This window comes from Toxotes jaculatrix, chromosome 10 (assembly GCF_017976425.1).
Source record: "Toxotes jaculatrix isolate fToxJac2 chromosome 10, fToxJac2.pri, whole genome shotgun sequence".
Lineage (NCBI taxonomy): Eukaryota > Metazoa > Chordata > Actinopteri > Toxotidae > Toxotes > Toxotes jaculatrix.
In genome coordinates this window covers 11,950,003-11,971,318 of record NC_054403.1, presented here as the reverse complement: position 1 = coordinate 11,971,318, position 21,316 = coordinate 11,950,003, and the positions used below count along the sequence as shown (strand labels likewise).

General features: G+C 42.5%; 1 protein-coding gene across 7 annotated transcripts in view; it reads right to left on the bottom strand.

The window, feature by feature from the left end:
* The window catches only part of nlgn3a (neuroligin 3a), a 91,208-nt gene that overhangs the window by 16,480 nt on the left and 53,412 nt on the right, over positions 1-21,316 (bottom strand). The window lies entirely within an intron of this gene.

Here is a 21,316-nt window from a genome sequence, read left to right as displayed (position 1 = left end):
CTACAGGGACATACTGTAAGTTAAAGCACGAAAGCATCCAGGCAGCATGTGAGTGTATGTGTGTGAGCATTAATCCAAATAAGTGTAGTACTAGTTTGCTTAAACATTAAAAATGAAACATGACATCAAACAGCCCAAATAAGACTTAATACAATTTGTGATTTACTGCATGCATGATTTGTTTTCTTGCTCTTTTATGCCTGCAACTATTCTTGTTACCTGGCATCACATGTTTCCCCTAAACCAGATTTACTCTGGACTGATTTCATAACAGATGATCCAACAGGATAGCTGCCAAAGAAAATGCATCTTCCTCCCAGAAACCCACCGCTTTGTTTTGCATGGATCAGAACACAAAAGTGCACTGTTTTCTAATTTCTACAAAACTTTAGCCTGTCTTACATCCCAGGAGGTGTTGTAGCAATATTTAAGTGAAGAGCAGTGGGCTTTGAAACAGAAGGACTGCCCTGCTCGTGTTTCATCATGTTCATATAGAGGCAGTGTCTGAGGGGCCAGTGTTTTCATCTATCAGTGTGAGACATGCTTCATGCCAGCCCTATATAATGTTGTTTGAAGCTGTTGGTCTTCTGCTCCAGCCTCTGTAGAGACTGCCTGCTTGCCTGCGGGCTGTGGCTTAGGCCAGATAAAGAGTTTGATCCATGAGGGTGGATGGAGGGGAGAGGAAGAGAGAGAGAGAGAGAGAGAGAGAGAGAGAGAGAGAGAGAGAGAGAGAGAGAGAGAGAGAGAATGGGAAGGCAGATCAGAGGAGACACAGAAGAAAGGGGAGAAAAGACAAAAAAAGTACAGGAGACGAGGAGAGACAAGAGGAAGGCAGAGGAAACATGAAGGTATGAGGGAAGGAGAGGATAGGAAATGGGAAATAGCAGGAGGCTAAAGGGGAGGAGGCAAGAGGAGGAGAGAAGAGGAGGATAAAAATGACCCCATTGACAGGCTGTACCCAGGTTCCAGGATCGATGTGCATCAGAGCCCGGCGAGTGTGATATCTCCTACTAATCACGACGTGACATCCACTGGTCAATACCACACACTCCAGGCCTCATCATCACACGCACGCTGGCCTCCCTCTGTCTGCACGCACAGCACAACGGGGCCACTGCTCCTCCTTGAAGTCATCAGTCTGGCTGCTAATCACAGGCATGCACACCACACCTGAGTCAAACAGTATTTGTAGACTAATTCTCTGAATTTGTTTCGGCCTAGGATTGGGCATGCGTGGGGTTTACCACATCGGGACATTTCAGATTAGTGAGCGTTGTCATTTGTAGTAAAGCAGATTAAACTGAAATTTCAAATACTTCACAGTGATTGTCTGAAGTTTTTGGTGCTTCTGTGTTGTATTGTCCAATATTGCAAATTGGATCTGGCACTCTTAGCAGGATAATGCTGCTATTTATTTGAAAATCCCATGCGATCCAGTTATGGTGCCCACAGACAGAAGCACAAGCATAAATAGGCATGTTCCCACTCACTTACTAAAAACCATCTTATGACACTTAAGTGAAGGTTAGGGCAGCTTTTAAGTACTTTGCCAGAAAAGTGTATGGACGAGTGTTTGATGGATGAAACAACCACAGGGTGAAAGTAGACTGTCTTTTCTTTAGCTGACATTTGGTGACTGAGAGTTGTGTTTTATGTTCTCTGAAAATTATGTAAAAGAAATCCAATTCATGCAATATCTGTGAATAGAAACATTGCTTGTATGAGCGCTCCAAGTCGAATTCAGCAAGCTCTCTTAACTGCACAAACTTGTCGTGAATGGCTCCTTTCAAACTGGTGAATACCACCTGCTCAAGAGGAGGTGGACATTTGTGAGACTTGATCATTGGCATAATCAGCACCCCTAAAGTTGCCATATCACAATTTAGCGGAGTCTGTAGTCACATTAGAGGATGCAAAACCATTAGAAAATGGTAATAGTGTATCTGTCAATGATGTGTCATCGAAGCATCGCTGCACAGTGACAGAAATAAAGAGGGAATCATTTAAGCATCTTTAAATTAGATGCTAAAAAACCAAGCTGTCCCCGACTAATAAGCAAGGCGGTCAAGGGGATGGCAATCACCGAGATATTAGACTCTAGAATATTACAGCTTACAGTAGGTGATGATACTGGACAGCGATCTGCATAAAGACCCTGAGGCAGCGAGAGGAGTGAGAGAATTTTCCTAATAACTACTGAAATGTCGAAGCTGCTGAGGCAAAACCTGCCAGGAAAAATATTAAGATTTAAAAAATCGAATCTAAAAATTGACAAGACATCATGATGATGAATACTGATCTTGCATTGTTTTACACACACACACACACATATATATATATATATATATATATATATATATATATATATATATATATATATATATATATATATATATATATATATATATATATATATAAATGCACAAGTGAGTGTGTATATATATATACACACACACATATATATGTGTGTATGTATGTAAAACAATTTCAGTATCATATTTAACAAATTAATTCAGATTAAGCCAATTTGGTCTGTCTGTTCATGACTCGTGCAACAGGCCCGAATATTATTTGTAGCTAAGATTAAATTGTAAATACGAGAAAATTGCTGAAAGCCACAAATGCTTTTAAATCGCTCCCACGTGCCCCTTAAGAATAAATCTGTTTGTATAACCGTTTCTTACATGAGGCCCATTGTTATCAAGGGAAAGTCTTGTCCAAGATGGGAAAGTTTCAACAAAGGAAGGAGGAAATCACTAAACAATTTTCTGTTATTACTGATCGTACATGCACTTAAACCATGGCAAAAAATGCCCTTTACTGCACTTGCTCTTTCTTTTTTATTTTTTTTTTTTGAGGGGGGGCGTTATCTGTGCATACCCATGACTACGCATGCTGGCACGTGCACACACTGAATTGATTTCTGCCCTTCTCTCCCCTCAAAGCCTCCCCGCCAAAGCAAGAAAAACAGAAAGCATGCACAGTGATTTTTTTTCCCCATTTGCACTCATGCATGTGTCACTAATGCTGCAGCCTCTGAAAAGCAGAGAATGCTGCGTCCGTGTCCTTCTATTGCTAGCTCTCTTTGTGCTGTGGCATTTGAGGCGGAATTCACCCGGCTCACTCCAAACTGCTGCAGTGCCTAGATTGGCCTGATAGCTGTGTACGCACAACAACAACACGCACTGTCAGCGAGCCTTGACTAGGCGTCGATGTGGAAATGGGAAGAATAATGAGTTATTACAGGGTTATCTGTGTGTATCTCCATGTCATGACTGTGTAAGCGGCTCTGCTAATCTCATTAGATGAGACAAGTTGTTAAAGATGTTTTCTGATTTCCTTTCTCTTCTCCTACTGTGTCCACAAATAGATTTCAGATCAGTGTGCTGAGAGGAAATGATTAGTGCTTTTAGCTCCCACGGAAACTGGTTTTCATGGGAGAAGGGTGCAAGTGGCTGCTGTGTAGTAACAGTGAAAAACATCTGACTCCTGTTGTTTCTAAATATATTCACCATGTTTTACACCCCATCTGCATTGTATAGCAGCCCCAAAGCCTGGTTCATTTTTATAAATGCAGTGAGCAGCGACAGCTGGAGACAAAGAGTGCACTGACTTCAAGGAAGCAAAGCTCCATAAGTACAAATCAGATGTAAAATACGTCTAGCACGGGAGGGTCAAAGATATAAGTCACACACAAATATGACAATTCAGCCATGAAATGTGGAAGGATGGGAAGCTTCTATTCTTGGCGACATCTTGCCTGTGACAGCCAGATGGGATGGCTGAAACTCATTTTTGGGCCAAGGAAAGCCACGGAGAGGGCGCAGTTGCATTTGTGACAGACAAATTATCGCAAGGGGTGTACACCCCCCTGAGGGGAATCAGAGGGATTCAGAGCAAAGAAGGAAAGAAAGAGTGACAGAGAGGAGAGAGGAGAGCGAGAGAGAGAGAGAGGAGAGAGAGAGAGAGAGAGAGAGAGAGAGAGAGAGAGAGAGAGAGAGAGAGGAGAGAGAGAGACCTCAGTCTAAGTGCCTAAGTCTTGCAGAAACAAATTAGCTGTGAGCTGTAGGGGTATGGGAGGTGAAACTGAGATGGATATGCACATCCCGGCTAAAAGCAGGAGGTGGGTGGAAGCTTACTGCTTACCCTAGCCCTTTTCACAGTCTTCCAGTGCAGCAGATCACTAGCTTACAAGCCTTTGAGTCTGGTTCAAAAAAGGATATGTCCCCGATTACATCTGATTGTAGCTCACACACGAAGGCAAACAATGTGCATGGTGTTCACGCACACACAGAGCATAAACATGTTGGCCTGGCTGCACATGTGCATTCTCTAAATATTCAACTGTTTCTCCAGGGAAGTCAAATCAAACCTACTCTGGCTTACACACAAAATACCTGCAAGTAACATGTAATATATGTACACTATACTATCCACCTACATAAATGCTACCAGTGTGCATGCACACAAACACAAACATGCACACACACACTGTTATAATTCAGGAAGCTCATTAGGCACCACACACAGAGCACCTAGTAGGCAGCAACCTTTTTTCTCTGACCAAGAACATCAACAACTCTTTTAATCTAAACCACCATTAATGAACCAGAACCAGAGGACATGTTAGAAAAAAAATGCTCCCCTTGATGCAATGTAATTCCAGCGCCCCACTTGAAATTATAGTGCTCTTCCTATTAGAAAGACTCCCTCTATTACCGATGCCTTTTAGGGTCAGTGGTCACACCAGCAGCCGAGTCCGAGCTGATTAACTATTGTACCAGGCACAAATGTGCCAGGCTGGACGCGGGCTCCAGCAGTGTAAACATATTCTTCTAGCTGTGCCTATGTCACTCTGTGTGTTCCTCTCTCACAGCGTCTGACACCACTGTTCCCTGCTCTGCCCATTGTGCCAGTAGCCCTGCAGCCAGAAGCCACAGAAGCTCGGTCTAATTCAAGGCGGCACACCATGCAAACAGCAGACAAAAATAGGATGGATATGCGTCGCCCTCGCCTCGCCCTCATTCTTGGGCACACATTAAAGATTGAGAGCAAAACTCAGGTCTGGGATGGGGAGGATGCTACGAACGTGACTGTGGAATTACCTGCTCTGAGGAGGGCTCCTGTGTTTGTGCAATTATGGAGCATATGTGACTTTGTATGCTTCTATATGTGCATTTGTGCTTGTTTGTGTGTGAGTGGCCTTGCATGCTGTGTGCTGAGAGTGGAGAGATAGCAGCACTGTCACAACAGCCCATCCCCGGAGAGCGCTGTGCTTGCCTTCCCTGCCTCATGCTTCATACTGTAAACTCCCATTGACTCAATTACTGTGGCAGACTCTTTAGCCACCCTGGCCATTTACTGTAAGTGGACGTTGAGACAATTGGGTTATGACATGTCCTGCCTTAAAAAAAAAAAAAAAAAAAATGCTTGGAAAAGTTCCATTGGCAGCAGCGGCTCCGTGAATATCTACTTGAACAAATCAAGTCAACTGGAAATCCCAACAATTAAGAGCTATTTGTGCAGCCTATCTGAACTCAGCATTCGGCCGCTGAAGCATCGATCTGCTGCAAAACTAATTTAAATCAATCCATTCAAATGTTTTTATTTTGATTAGGAAATACACCGAGTTGCTGAGATGTTGACTTTAGTAATAGAGATTAAAAATGTGGTGACCAAAGGGTTCATCAATCTGAGATCCTTCACCGAACAAAAGTGTGCTGACTACACATTTATCTGCGCTACAAACTGGAAAATATATCTTAGCAGGACAAACAGACAGACATATGGATGAACTAAGCTGCTGACATCTATTCTCATTGTGCCACAGACGGAGCGAGGAGGGAGGAAAGAAGGGGAGGTCATGGGAGGATAAGGGGGGGGAGAAAAAAGAGAGAAGACTCTTAAAATTCCTCAGTGGGTGCTATTGTCCCTGGAGAGCATTCAAGGCAGGCAAAGGCTCTCTTCATAGGAAAATGGCACTCCGCATGCTAACTGTGACTTTGCATTCATTGTGAGGAAGACACAGGCATCTCAATGCACTGGATGACTCATGCAACCATTTCATCTCCTATGTGTGCTGTTCTTCAGCTCCATACAAAGGCCCTGAAACAATTTCAGTGTGAGATTTGGTTGAATTCAATTTCTTAACACCAAGATATTTCTACATGGGTTAGAGAAATATGTCACATTCATCGCTGGAATTGAAGAACTATATGAACTATTTTCTTGTCACACATATTCACCAACTACTTGATTTTTATTGAACTTAAGACAGTAATAGAACCTTAAAATAATGGTGTTATTTCATTTTTCATCAGGCTTTCAGTGGCTTTATTTTTATGAGCATTTAAGTCCATGTAGTGGAAAAACAACTACATTCTGAGCTAGTCCACAGCTAAGAAGATTCAATGGCTTTCGGAACAGTTTGCTCAAAGCATTTTCATTTAACTGTATTTTGCGCAGCTCTGCCACACTTCTATAGGGTCATATTGGCTTATGATGCTCTGCAAGTGTGAGTAAATATAAGCCTGTGTATTAGATTTGGGGTCCGAGATGAAATCTAATTTCTGTGAGCTCAGTGAGAGAGAGATTGCTTGCTGATACACAGCCACACATCCAGGGCCACATCTGGCAGGCCCTATCAAATATACATGAACCTCAGGAGATCATGATATGGCTGCACTCCCATTATTTCCTCAAGTCCACAACACATTTTTGTTCCTTGTAAGGTGCTTGATACTGACACTGACATTTACTTTGATATTTACCCACTTTGCGCTGACAAAAACGGCGTGACATCCGTCTTTTGTATTAGCGTTTGCCAACGCCTTGGTTACTCTCCAATCTCATGAGGATACCATTTAAGAACTGAATATTGTAATGAAGGCAATAAAGCATGGAGATGACTTGGCTGATATTGAGAAGTGACAGTTAATTTCAATCACTGGTGTAGCCAGCTGATAACAGATTGATATTGTCACAAACCGTAATGGACAAGTAATTAATATCTATTGCGCAGTCTCCATTTGGGACATTAATGTATCATATTGAATTTCAGATGAAACAAAAAAAAAAAAAAAAAAAGAAGTGACAGCAAACATCTCAATGTCTGGCGCCGTGTCAACCTCATTTCAGACTGGCCGGTCTAATAACAAGGACTATATACATTCCCCTTTCACAGCAGCGCTCCAGCCAGTTTTCAATTTTGGCAGGACAGAATGCAGTGTATTTTTACCTCCGGTCCTTCCTGTCAAGCTCTGAAAAGGCCAAATGGGTAGTGGTGGACAGTTTCTTCACCACCTCAATACCCAAAATTGTGTTGGCTGCTTACACTGGAGTGGTGGTGCAGGGAGTAAAACGCAGAGTGACAGGCCGAGGTCTCGGCACAAGGGCAGAGAGCTGTGAGCTGAGCCATAGTGAGGAACAGTGCGTCCCCGCCCTGGCTGCCTCATTCACTATTTATTTGTGTCTGTCTGTATGTGTGTGTGTATATGCATGTGCGAGCATGCTGCCCGTGCTCGCCGTCATCATTCTATTTGCTCATGTTGCATGGGTCCTTGTGCGTATCCACACGCCTGCATTCTGGTGAGCTTTTCGTGCTGCTTGTGGAGCTGTGTGCCTCACTGAGGTAAGAAAGGCATTCAATAGTCGCCTTTCCGCCTCAGCGGTCACACTTCAGATTATCAGTCTTTTACATTCAAACCAAGCTGTAGGCACTGGAGGAGAGAAAATAAAAAAAGGAAAGAAATAATATTATGGTTGTGTGAGAGAGTGCACAGTTTCCTTTCTCATGTTTTTGTCCTCTTTTCCATGGTAACATGCCTTTCACTGCAATCTGTCCGTTCTCATATCTTCGCCTATATTCTCTTCTCTCTGTTGTGTCTCTTGCTGCCAGTGCCAGTAGGCACACAGCTGTAGCCACATGAAATCCCCCGGAGTGCGAGAGTATGTGGACTTACATGTACACATGGACTCTGTGTGTGTGTGTGTATTTGTGTGTATATGTTTGCATGTGTGCAGAGCTGAGCTGAGGTGAGCTGAGCATGGGAGGGGGGAATATTTACGCAGGCCAACCTTTAATGACAGTCAATCCCACGGGTCTGGACCTGCTATGGCCAGGGCTGCACGTACATGTGTGTGCGTCTGTGTGTGCGTGTTGTGTGTTCAGAATGCATATGCCACTGTTTGTGCACGTACGCACATGTTTGAGCAGTATCGATGTGAGGCGGTGGAGATGACTTATGTGTGTGTGTGCGGATATGTGAGTGTGTGAGCATGCGACTGAGTGTGCTCGTCTATCAGTTGGGCTGCACGCTGGCACGCTTCACTTTCTCAATGTCAAGCTAGCACATATTCAACAGCAACTAACATCACAACACTTGACACATATCTCACCCACAGACATCCTTTTCCAGCACACATTCAGAGTGGCATCGGTGAGCCTATTGTCATTACTACAGTATGTGTCATTGTCAGTTCCCATCACCACGTAAAGAAATGACACACAGGTCTGGTCTGTTGCACCTAGATTAGAAATTTACACTTGAGTTCTTTCTTTGGCTCTTAAGTTTGAAAATATGAAATATCTTAAATAACACATTCTCCTGATTACAGGTTTCTCTGCATGTGGGGAATATTTATTAATACTGGCTGTCAAACACCAACAACTCACTTGGGGTTTATTAAAGGCTAAAGGTGACATTTTAACACAATACATACACTCATTTTAATTACTTGAACATATTTAAATGTTGTAGATTAGTAGAAGGGGTTTTACAATAATTTGACAATATTCATGATCTGAACAACATTATCTTATAGCTTATTAAAGCTTAATTTTAGCCATCTTTTCTGCTGTAATTGACTTATACTGTAGGTATATAAGCATGTGGAGCAGAGTAGGTACTAACACTGGGTCTGCTAAAGACTTGAATGTGTTTAATCTAGCAAATTAAATACCTGCCAAATCAAGGTACTTCATCAAATGGATGCAAAGATGATATAAAAATGCAGTTTGACAGAAAATGTTCCTGATTATTGATTTGCAACATTGCATCTCTAACAGTTGGTCTCTCAGTATATATCATAATATTCCCTGTCCTCAATTCAAAAGATGCAAGATATATAAATGTGTCTACCTGATTTTATATGGAATTATTCTTATATTTCAAAATAGTTTATCAGCAAACAGCTTTTGCACATGGGGGCACTGTCATCATAGTTGTCTCATATTTTTCATCACTAAAGGGCTAATGTGTTATTTTTTTGCAGGTGAGAATATTTAATATTCTGTGTGTACACTGCTCCCGAGTAAATTTCCACATGACAGCAGAGTCTACAGTTGCTGTCATTTACTGTAAATAGCTTGGAGCATATCACTTCTACCACACATTGATTTCTGTCAGTCTCGCCCCCCCCACCCCCCCCTCGCTGTGCACTTTGTTTGCCTGCATTTCTGCATGGGGAATGTTTGCAACTGGCCTGTGTGAATTCAGTGAACTACTTCCATGGTAACATGTTTTCCTGTTTGAATTTTAATCAAACATGGGCCACCCTTTTTCGGCCAGGGATGTGTTTTGGCTTTGACAGGGGGTGCACTGTTTTTGGTTCTGATCTATTGCTGTTCCCATGAACACCATCAGATATTCACAGTGCCATCTCTGATGTCGCAGCTTTCCGTCCCCCTCGCCAGCTTCATCAGTTCTGACACAGAGAAACAGACTTGCGCTTTTGGGTTCCTGACAAATTACAGCAGCACAATCTACAGTGTTTGAATAATTTAACACAATACTGCTGGGGGGGAATTTGCAAAAGGAAAAAAAAAAACAAAAAACAATGCACCAAACTAACCTCCTCTCTCTTCAGGGTTTGAAGCATAAGGCATCATACATCTGTCCTCTGGGATTTTGTAATCTTGTATCTTTGTGTATCTCAAGCGAGGAGCATGTTTCTGGTATCACAGAGGCTGGTGCCTGTCTCCAAGGAAAACTCAGGTACCTGTACACCCCCTGTCTTTCCCAAGAGGTCAGGGTCAGAGGTCAAGATGGGCTGGATAGGTAGTTGATCCACTGAGGGAAGGTTTATTCCATACAGCTCTTTAATAGAGACCAGAGGGAGAGGAGGAGTAGCAGAGGCTGGTAATGTTGTAGCGCAGTGGCGCTGTTTCCCATCGAGTCTCCCTCCCCTCTCCTAATGAGCATTCTATTAGCAGCTAGGGGACGGATTTAGGCAGTTAGGCATACGGAGAAGGCTGGCTAACAATGCAAGTGGTTAGCTAAACAGCTGTTCTCTCTCTGCTGCCACCTCCCATCGCCGGCTAATGAAGCCCTCACCGATGTGCAGGAGTCCCGGGACATGCCAGAGAAAAACCACGGATACCCAGACAGGGAATCTCAGTCACTCACAAGCCTAATAAAAAAGTCTGTGTGGAGGATAGCTTCACCGATAGGGCTCCAATTAGATAGTGGCTCTAAGGGGAACCCTAAGAATAGCACATTGGGTAAGCGCAGACATTTTTATGAGCACTCCGTGCTGCTCTGTGTTTAGAAAGTAAACACTCCTTTGCATTGTTTTATTCCAACTGGAAAACGGCAGAAGTCATAATGCCTTTCATAATGGATAACACACAGATCACTGTGATGATTTTTGTGAAATGTTGCATCGCTACATTTCATTATCCTCTACAGTGTGAGCAGTGTTCACAGTGGTGGGCATCGATCAAGATTAGTGGCATGCCATATGGGTTTGTGAACATCTGAAAGCCTGCGGAGGATGCATGCTCTCCAAACAGCCTTAACTTAAACAAGGAGAAATGTTTCAGGGGTGATGCCTATTTTTCATTTTATAAAAAAAAAACAAAAGACATAAAACAAAAACATGATGCTGCTTTATGTTTGGCTGGCAAAAAAAACCCCACAGTATTTTATTTTGGTTAAATGTTGAGTCTGTAAAAGTCTTGACTGTCTGCTGGAGCGTGGGTCACCTTCTAATGATACATGGGTAAAGATTTACTTTGCATGTATTCTTTTGTTCCTTTGTTGAACAGTTGCTTTAGCTGTCAAGACTGCTGCGTGCTTTAAATGCAGGGCTGATCTGAACGTGGGTCTCTGTCACCGCTCAGGTGGGAGGTGGGGAGATTCTCGAAGTCTACACTTGTGTTCTGCAGCAATTAGCCAGGTGCGCTTTTAGGTGTGAGTTTTGAGTTTTGAGCGCTTTTCAGTTTCTCCTCTGTTCCTTCCTCACACAGATACTTCTGCCATTGTCTTGAATACTAAACTACTCCTCGTGAACAGCTTCGAGGAAAACATTTCCTTTTAGTGTTTGCTTTGATCTGCATTTGTTAGCTCATGGATAATGTAGGTGTCACTTTGGGAGTTTTGTTTTACTCCTACATTCTTCTCACTTTTTATCTAACAGATAGACGCCTCACTGGTTTCTGATCTACTTCATTGCCGTGCTTTGTCAGCAAACGCTTTCCTCAGCTCTTCCTACAGCTGCTTCACAATAAAAGCCTTCCAGCTGTTCATGGGTCAATCTTCTAGCCAAAACCTTTTTTTCTTGTTGCTTCATTGCTGTATCAATCTGTGCCAATCACATGAGTCTGTTTTCTACTGAAATCATGTGAGACCAAAACACCCAATATGCTGATACTGGGTGTTTGAAACACTGAAAACTTAAATGCTGACCCATTTGTAGACTTTTTCTGTAATTATAGCATGCCAAAAAATAATTCTGGTGATCGTATAAGCTTTGTTCCTCAGCTTCAACGACTTTAAGGTGACTCAGGAAGCCTTTTTTTCTGTTAAGCAGGTGCAGCAAGTGTTGAGTTGATTCTCTAAGGTCAGCCTCTGTGGACTGATCTTGTAATAGTGTTAATGGTGTTCAAGCTTGGTATTCTTCTGGCATTTCTTTGTAGACAGAAGATAGTGACATTTCTTATCTGATAAGGAAAAACAGTGCCCCCCTCCCACCCCACCTCCAATTTAGCTATACTGGAAAAAAGTTTGTGGTTGAATGATGGTCACGTAGTGGTTGCACAAGCTAGTTTGTTAAAATCACACCTGCGAGTAATACTTGATTTGTAACGTGCACATGCTATTAAAGTCTATTAAAGTCCAAGTCAAATTGCATTTTTGGCCGCCTGTAGCAACAGGTGGCCTCTCAGTCCAGATATTAACCAAATATGAACATGGTTACTTGATGTGGAATTTCCTCCCCGGGAGAAGAAAATTGTCTTCAGGTTGTGAAATAGCACATTGGCAACATTGTTTTCTAACAGTTGCATTCGATTTGGTGAGTCACTCTCTTTTACCACTGAAAGGGATCTATAGCTTATGTTACCTCTCTAAGCTAAAAATCTATTACAGCCTTGCAGGCCTGAGAGCTAAAGATTTAGTCTTTTTGTCAGGTTGCACAATGTTGGCCCTTTATAGTCGAGGTTTCTGCTTGTCAGCATGTTTGCTGAAGTTCCTCTCATTGGGGATTTCATTGTGCTCAGACTATGCAAATTTCGCAGCTAAGGCTAATGCATTTGCACTGCCCAGAAGTGAACGTCTTGGTAGGCAGGCTACAGCTTGTGACTGCACGTGCACACACACACACACACACACACACACACACACACACACACACACACACACACACACACACACACACACACACACACACACACACACACAGTGGACAGTTAAAATGTACAGAGCATTATGTTAGTGGTCGCCATCCAGATGGCAGACATGAATACCGTTCACTGTATCACATTGTTATAGGCTCTCACCAAACAAATCACACCAGCTTAGTCCTACAGCAAAGTAATTGGACTGATGTTTTTCCTCTGCGTCACTTCTTATCACACATTGAAAAAACAATTTTCTTTCCAAATCACTCTGTCTGTAAGCAGTGACTGTAGCAGGCAGGCACTACGTAAACAGAAATGATATATTCCTGGATGCCTATAATCATGCAGTAAACAAATATTTTTCCTCTCCATGCAAATGAAGCAGTTATACCAGAATTAAGTGAGCACAAAGTCATACATTTCCTATTTCAGAAATAACTTAGAAGTTTCAAAAACATCAAACAAAAAACAGTTTGAAACACCTGGTAATGTTTCCTTCCCACTGCAGAAGATGTATATAAACCACATGTTATGCAAAACTGTGAAACGGATGAGGAATGTGACAGTGCTCTCAAGCATGGCGTGGCTTCATAGCAGCTCCACAGTATCTGTCTGTTATTCATGCAGAGGCATTGAGTGCTTTTCTCTCAGCAGAGATAAACAGATGTACGGACACTGAAGGGCTGACCTAGCTAGCCACAGAGGTGAGCTGTCAGCAACAACAAGCAAACACAGAGTGCCGGTGGTCATCACTAAAGGGCAAAGTTCAGCTAATTACACCGTAGTTGTTCTTCTGGCAGACAAACAAGGAAACAACAATCTATTTAACAACACACGGTTCAACATCTAGCCAGCCGTGTTGCCTGGTGTCGAATGCCTAATGAATGAAGTCTTACACAGTCACAGGTAAAAAAAAATAAAACAAATAAAAAAACAAATAAAAATGCACAGTGAAGAAGACAAAAAGAGAGAACAGACAGTGCAAAAAGAAAAGATGGATGGACATAATGAAATGTGAAAACAGCGTACGGGAAACTAGTGAGCGGTGGCAGAAATTGGGCCAATATGTGTGGAACAAGAGGGAATAAAGGGAGGGTGGGAGAGAAAGAGAGAGATAGAGGAGGTGTGAGAGGAGGAGGGAGGTCAGTTGAGATGTGGAGATGGGCGGAGGAGGAGGGGGAGAGATGAGCCCCCAGTGCTCAGCTGTCAGTGCTTCCTCTGCAGGTGGGGCAGGAGGAGTGCCAAGTCCCTCTCTCCCACTCACACAGACACCCATGCATCGCTTTATAATGGATGCTTTACACTGGTGCCAGAGAGAGAAAGAGTGAGGCAGAGAGAGGGAGACATGGTGAGAAGACGAAAGAGAGACATGGGGGAGGGTGGGTACTGGAAAAAGAAAGAAACTGCTATGAGGAACAGGGAAAAGGAGCTGAAGAAAATGCCTTGGAGATTAAGGCAGTGGGGTCGAGGCAACTGGAGCGGGGAAATGGATAGACAGACAGCCGGACAGACAGAAAGAAACCTCCATCAAGTCATTATACCAATCAAGAGAGGAAACAGACGAGACAGTCTGGGAGCAATATGATGCAGCTATTGGTTTAATTGATCTAAAGCCCAACAGGATCAAACAATGGTGGGGCACAGCCAGGATCTGAAGCCACCGTTCCCCTTCCACCATGACTGACTGTCACTGTCCATTAGGAGGTGTATAAATGCGCCCTTGACAATGATTTATCAAAAATGATTCATAGATGGCATCTACCTGAACTAATGACTTGCCAGCGTCTTCACTGGGGGACTGCAGGTCATCAACAGATGACATATTCTGTAGTCACCTCGTTCATCAGCTACGATTAGATTCCAAAAGCAATCTCTGCGATACATCACCAGATGGGTCTCATTGTATTGTCCTGGAGAATATTGCTGAGACAGCCCATGTGTGCCACATGTCGCTCAAGCTGCCGAAGCCCATTGGTACAGCTGTGGATCCTGGGCTACAGGTATATGCAATGCACTGAGCTATTACCGTGGTTGATGGAGGCATGGATTTACTAAAGTACTCAATTATCCCCTGCTTCTTTCTCTGACCTGCTGCTCGGCTCTTTAACACCTATAACTCCATGCTTTATAGGCTCAAATGCCTGCTGCAAGCACAGACAGACTGATGGCTGGACTACCTGAATGAACTGCCTTCACCGTTTTCGGGCCATTTGTCAATTCTTCATTCCTCTGCTCTCTTCTGGCTAGGGATAGGTAAAGCTGCCTCCCACTGATGGACAGCCTAACAGGATATTATTTTCAAGAGTGTTACCTCAAACTGGCTATCTGACCTCAGTGGAGTCATCTTTACCCTAATAACACCCCTCCACCTCCACATTATTCCTCAGGGCCTCCTTTTTTCTTGTGCTCAATACAACTTTGGCTTCATTTTCTCTTTGCAATTCTGAGTAGTGAAGAGAAAAAACCTATTTGCTGCCTGAATTAGGCCATTTCCAATTTCTTTCAAGTTCAAAAGAGAGCAATACTTTTTAGTAGGTGGGTAATCCTCTATCTTTGTTTTGTATAAATAAAGCAATTTTCCTGTGCTATACAAAGTCAAAGACATTGCCATTCAAAGAGTGACGGAAAAAATGCCACATAGGCCACTTGTTAACATCAGTTTGCCTCTTCCACACAATGACGGCCACAGTATACGGCAGACAACAAAGCTGAATAGTCAGCGTAAATAAATACAAGCATTCTTGCTCCACAGAGATGGCATCCCCCTGGTTTAATTATCGCTCTTGTCAATCGCAGTGGAAGAATACGGCACCTGACAAGGCGCGTCCCCATTCTCTCATCTCGCATAGGCCTTTTTCACACCCTGAGATGCACAGACACCCTTCAGCAAACAGCCAAATCAAACCTTGAGATGGAGGCACTCTGTTGCCCCAAACACCCAGGTAACTTTACAGTGTCGAGTAGATGAATGCCTCTGACACCTGAGAAATGGGGTCTATTCAACGTCGACAATTGTCCCTGGTTTTTCTCAAGCACAAGACATTTGCACAACAATGGCAGCTGCATCGTGTTTGAATAACATCCCAGGGATGTGGTTATGCAGCTATCTTTCCCGGTGACTCAAACTCACATTCCAGCTCTTGGAAGGTGCCTTTATTTAATTCTTAAACTCCACAGGCGATGGATGGCTGCTACAAGATACTTGAGCCCACAGAAATGAAGTTGACATTGAGTGTGGATGGATCGCACCTCCAGATCTGTACGGTGAGAGCTCAGTATAGGGACATTATGGAGTGGGGGGTGTGCAGGCCTCTAGGCCATTCCACAAGGAAAACCTCCCATGGGTCTCGTTTCAGAGAGGCAACTCACACGTGTTATTTTCAAAGGTCATAGCAAGATGTAACATTACAGTTGAAGCAGTGTTGTAGAGTTACACTCCCTTCTCCATTCTGTAAGATAGGGTAATTTGGAGTAGCATTTGTATTAGCCTTAGATCATGTGTCGATATATCTCAAGATATGGCAATGAATGAGTGCACGAGTTCTCAAGTGCAACACATCCTCACAATTCCCAGCAGCAGCAGCACTATAACAGTAGTTTGTGTTGGTCCCGCTACAAGCCTGCACGTACATGGTAAATGATTGTCAGAGCAGAGGTTAGGTGCTCATGGCAACGCAAGCTTTGAATCCCACAACGGGAGCACTGTATCAGCAAGATTGACAGAGGCAGATTGATTCGAGGTCCAATAAACGTTGTTGTCAGTCTTATTTCCTTCCTCTATAGGTCCATGAGTTAAATACATGCCAGAAACACAGCACAGCAGTCATTTGCACAGATAGTGCAGAGAAATCACCAGAGGGGCCCCAGACAAGACATTACAAGAATGTCTGCTCCCTAACCTTCCTCTCGAGTTGGTGAAGTCATGCAGGTGGAATCACTCTGAATGCCATTAATCCTCCAAATATTAAGCATCTCCAATATAATTATTAAAATGATTAAGAATAATTCACCCCTCGATGAAGGATGGAGTGCAGAAAGTAAGGTGGAAACTAATTATTTTCATTATCGATGAATCTGTCCACAAAATATATGTCAAAAAAAAAAAAATACAAAAAAAAAAAAAAAATCTTCATCTTTTCTTAAAAAAAAAAACTACTTAAATTATCTAGTCATTATCAAAATAGTTTCCATTACATTTAACTGATTTAACTGACATGTCAGCTCTACATACATACTGGAAACATTATATACATGTAGTGCTTTGAACATTATACGTAGTGCTCGCAGTAATATATTGCTAATATATAGATTAAAGTGAATAAAAATGACCAAATTAAACACACTTTACTTTATATTCCCCAGTAATCAAGGTATGAGGGGTGAACCATAAATATTATTATAAGAATGTGTTGATTAGTCCTTCTTTGAAGCATGACTCCTGAACCATCAGACTGAATCTGAACACTGCTTGTCTGGTGTTTGTACCCGTGTTTTAATGAAGCAAATTGACATGACATGATAAGCTTATATTTCACAATTTAATTTACTTGGGGTTCAGTAGTATATATTTATATTATGATTTTTCTTTTTTACCCTAAAGCAATCCTTTAATTTGTGACATGTTGTTATTAATATTATCATTGTTAATCTTGTTGTTGTTGCTTCTTCTACTCACTTGTTGCCTCTGTCTATCAGTATTATTTCTATATGAAATATTTGTTTTGTTTACACGACACAGGAAGGAGTCTTGTGTCCCGGGGAGGGTGGTGCTGGGGATAAAAAGGTGTTTTAACAGAAATAACAAAACTGTGATGACTGTTGCTGTGTGTAGCACTGACAAGTACAGATGCTTTAGAAAAAACAAAGCAAAAAACAAAACAAAAATACACAAGTACGAATGATAAATGTTGATAGATTTATGATGAAATATTATTAAGTTAATCAAATGAAGGTAAACGTGTGTTTACGAAATAAAGTGTTTATCAAGTTAAAATGTAAGAACACGTGTATCCATTAGATTAAACTTCCATCAACTCATCTTATCATTTGACTTACAAATCTTCTAATAAGCTTAGATCTAAATTTCTGTTTATAATGTACAGCAGTGAATGTACTGCCACATTCACCAAGATGTGTGTGTAATTTTAGTTGAGATTAGTAAAGTGTTTGTGTCTCCATGTCATCACATCACATTTAAGTCAACTCTAACTGAAGCTCTAGTTTCTCACCCAGTCATCTGAAGGAAACTGTTCAGTAATGCATCATATCCCATGATTTCCAAGTCACATCCTTTGCAAGACTACATGAATCATAAATTCTCGTCAGAAAATCCACAGCAAGTAGTTCACTATGAAGAGCAGCCATTAATAAAGTTAATATTTCGGATTTGATTTGAGAAAAATGTCCTGCCTTGCCATATGATTTTTTTCAATCTCGCTGATCCTCTCTTTCTACATATCCCACGATGCTTTGCTTCACTTAATCACCTTCTATGCTATCCTTCACACTAAATAGATTCAAAAACTTGTTACCCTTTCCTGAAAACTGAGTACCTGTCACTCTGCCCTCTTAATACTCATGGTTCAAGGGGTTTCAATGTTTGAAAGGTGGTGTCTTGCATTAAAAAGCCTTGGTGCTCATTGCGCCGCTGTAATAAAACCCAAGCATTTAACATGCACATTTATGGTCCTCAATAACCCAGAAGTCTTAATAAAAATGAAAGCTGACATTGGCATGAAGGATCCTCCACACTAGCTGTCTTTAATGTCCAAGATGTTCCATTAAAAGGGGAGCACTTCCTCAGAAGCGGAGCTTTTATCCTGATTGCTTACAGGAAGAGAGAGGGGGGAAAAAAAGGAAACCAAACGACCTTCAGTGCCTCTACAACTAGCCCTTCCCTCATGTGTGCTTCGTGGATAGACACCGCTGCTCTCGCACATGCGTGGACAACTGAGAAACGCACACTGATCCAGACACGTGTGTAGATGTGCAGTATGTTTCCTGTAGGTTGTGCAGGGTGAAGCACATATCGACTCTCTTATACAAGTGTGTGAAGGAATATATGTATAAATACACGTCTGAGTCATTGGGTACTTGGTATTCTGTTCACGTGCCGAGAAGCCATCTCACTTTTTACATCATAATGATTATTAGGAGATAGAGAAAAAGCCAAATCTGCATGTTCAATTAATGCCTGTGCAATGCCAGATAGATAATACATGGGACTGGCTAATGTCCTTGCTTCTGAACTTCTTCAGCCGTTTTCTGTTTGAAGCTGAAGAAAAAGAAGATGGGGACAGAGATTTCCCTCTGTGGGAACACAACTGTTGAGCTACATTTAATAAGCTGGTCAAAAACACTCTCCTGCTGAGAGAGACTGCGCTTTTAATGACCATTCTGCTTCCAAAGTCTCAGATGTGCAGCTAGATTGCTTGCCACATAGCAGACAAGGCAGCCATCTTATTAATAGCAACGTGCCACACATGCTGCAAACTAGGGAGCAGAAACCCAGGGAGGCAGAAAGGGAGAGAGACGCACACTGGCACATGGAAAGAAAGCATGTGTCCCTTGCATGCTTTTACTGTCTGTGAAGGCAGGGAGACAGATGGGTGCAGTGAGGAGGAGATTAGATGGAGGAGGCAGGGCACGGACCGGGGTCTAAAAAATCCAGCCCTCACGGGAGGACGTCCAGGCCAGCCTCCACACAGGCCAGAAGGGGGAAGCTCGGTGATGGATGTACCCCGTGACTGGAGCCCTTCGGCACGCCCACATGCAGACGCCACCAAGGCCAGGCCAGAGGAGCAGGCAATCAAAGAGAGAGGCCGGAAGGCTAGGATGATATAGGAGGATCCAGCTTATTAAATAGGCTTCAGGAGGAGCATGGAGCATCTGAAGTAAGTTGTCACTCTGCCACCAACAGGCATAAAAGGAGCCCCTGTTAGATGGAAAGTCTATGCACCGTAGGCAGTGATGACAGACTGTGTACAGTAAGAGTGGGAATACTGTCATTAAATACACCGACACACCAGGGAGCTCCAGAACAGTGTGTCAACGCTGATTTACTTTCTCTTTTTAACCTGGGCCTCGCTTTCCTACATCTGAGCAGCAGGTGAAGGAAAATGTTGGTGTCTGAGCTGGTGCATGTGTGTGTATGTAGAAATATGAATTCTACCCTATGCTGTAATATCCCACCTTATTCTACCCAAAACTTCACGCACACCACATTCAGTGTGACACGGCTACCTCTGTTTTCAGAGAGAGTGTATGAATTTTCATTTGCGAGCGCATCGTAACAAAAAGTCAAATCAGGGAGATGAGGGAGGAGCCATGATGCACTGTTTACAATTTTGCTTCCTGACTTAATTTCCATTCAGAGTGCAAAGTAGGAAACTCAATATAAGGTGCTTTTCCTGAGATGCAACAGTCTGCTAACATGGATAGGAAATCATTACACAAATCCATTACTAGAGGCCACCTGAAACCAGGTGTGCTCATGCTGCACTGTATAATTCATTTGATTATAGATTTTTACTTCAATTTTCACCACTATGTGGATCCAGACACTTTGATTCCTCTCTTGTTTACTGCTTTGTCTTGGCAACAAGAACATCCTACCAGTTTTCACTTCAACAGTTATGACTATAGGAGAGGAGGGGCAGAGTACAGCGGAGGTTGTGAAAGCAGGTGCAAAAAGACATTTCTTCACTTGGATTTCCTGTCACATCCTGCAGCCCACTCCAGTCCTAAACTTTATATAATTACAACAATCTGTGCTCCGAGAGAGACTGTGTGAAATCTGATTGCCATTGGTAACATTCACAGCAAGAATCCTGGCGTGATAGAAGGCTTCCTGTTTCAATTTCCTAGGATCCCTCAAGTTTTACTGGCTCTTTTTTTTTATCCCATCAGTGGGGCATACATTTCCATTCAGGGGAAAAAAACAGACCCGGTAATATCCAATTTACTGGAAGGCAGAGGAGATGGTTTCACTGGCAGTATAATAACATGCTACATGGAGCGTAGCATTATGGAGTATGAATAAAAAAGGCATTTATGGTAAAAATTCAATCGAAAAGCAGTCATCATTCATCGGAGGAAATCAAGGCAATTAGTAACACTTTAATGCAAATTGGAGAACGCAAAACAAATCACAAATCCCTGGCACTGTAATGGGGCCCAGAGAAGAACAGCTCAAATGACCTCTTTTAAACGCACGCTGGTCTACTAGTCTGAGTGTGGTGTTTGCGGCTCTGCTACTTAAAAGTTTCCTGACCACAGTATTGCCTAAGACCAGGCCTCTCTCTAATGCAAGAGTGATTTCTTTAATGCAGCTCACTTCCACGTAATGTACAGTAAAAGCCCCGTGTTACACTTCCAGTCATGTGTGTCCAAAGCAGAATGTTTGTGGCTTGTTAACATGTTCACGAGCAGCCTACTGTGAGCGTGGCAGAACGTAAAGATTTCTCATTTGGAATATGACCACGACATAAACAATGTGGAAAAACATAATTGTTGCTATACAACAACACCTCAATATCCTGATTGGTTGTTGTGTACACAACACTGCTATCAATTACATGCAAGAAAAAAGCCAGCTTGTAAACGGATGGGCGAATACATGAATGACGGTAATAATTTCAGGTTAAGAATTATGCGGTGTCCATTTGGCTCTGCAGGGTGCAGTTGGAGGCTGACATT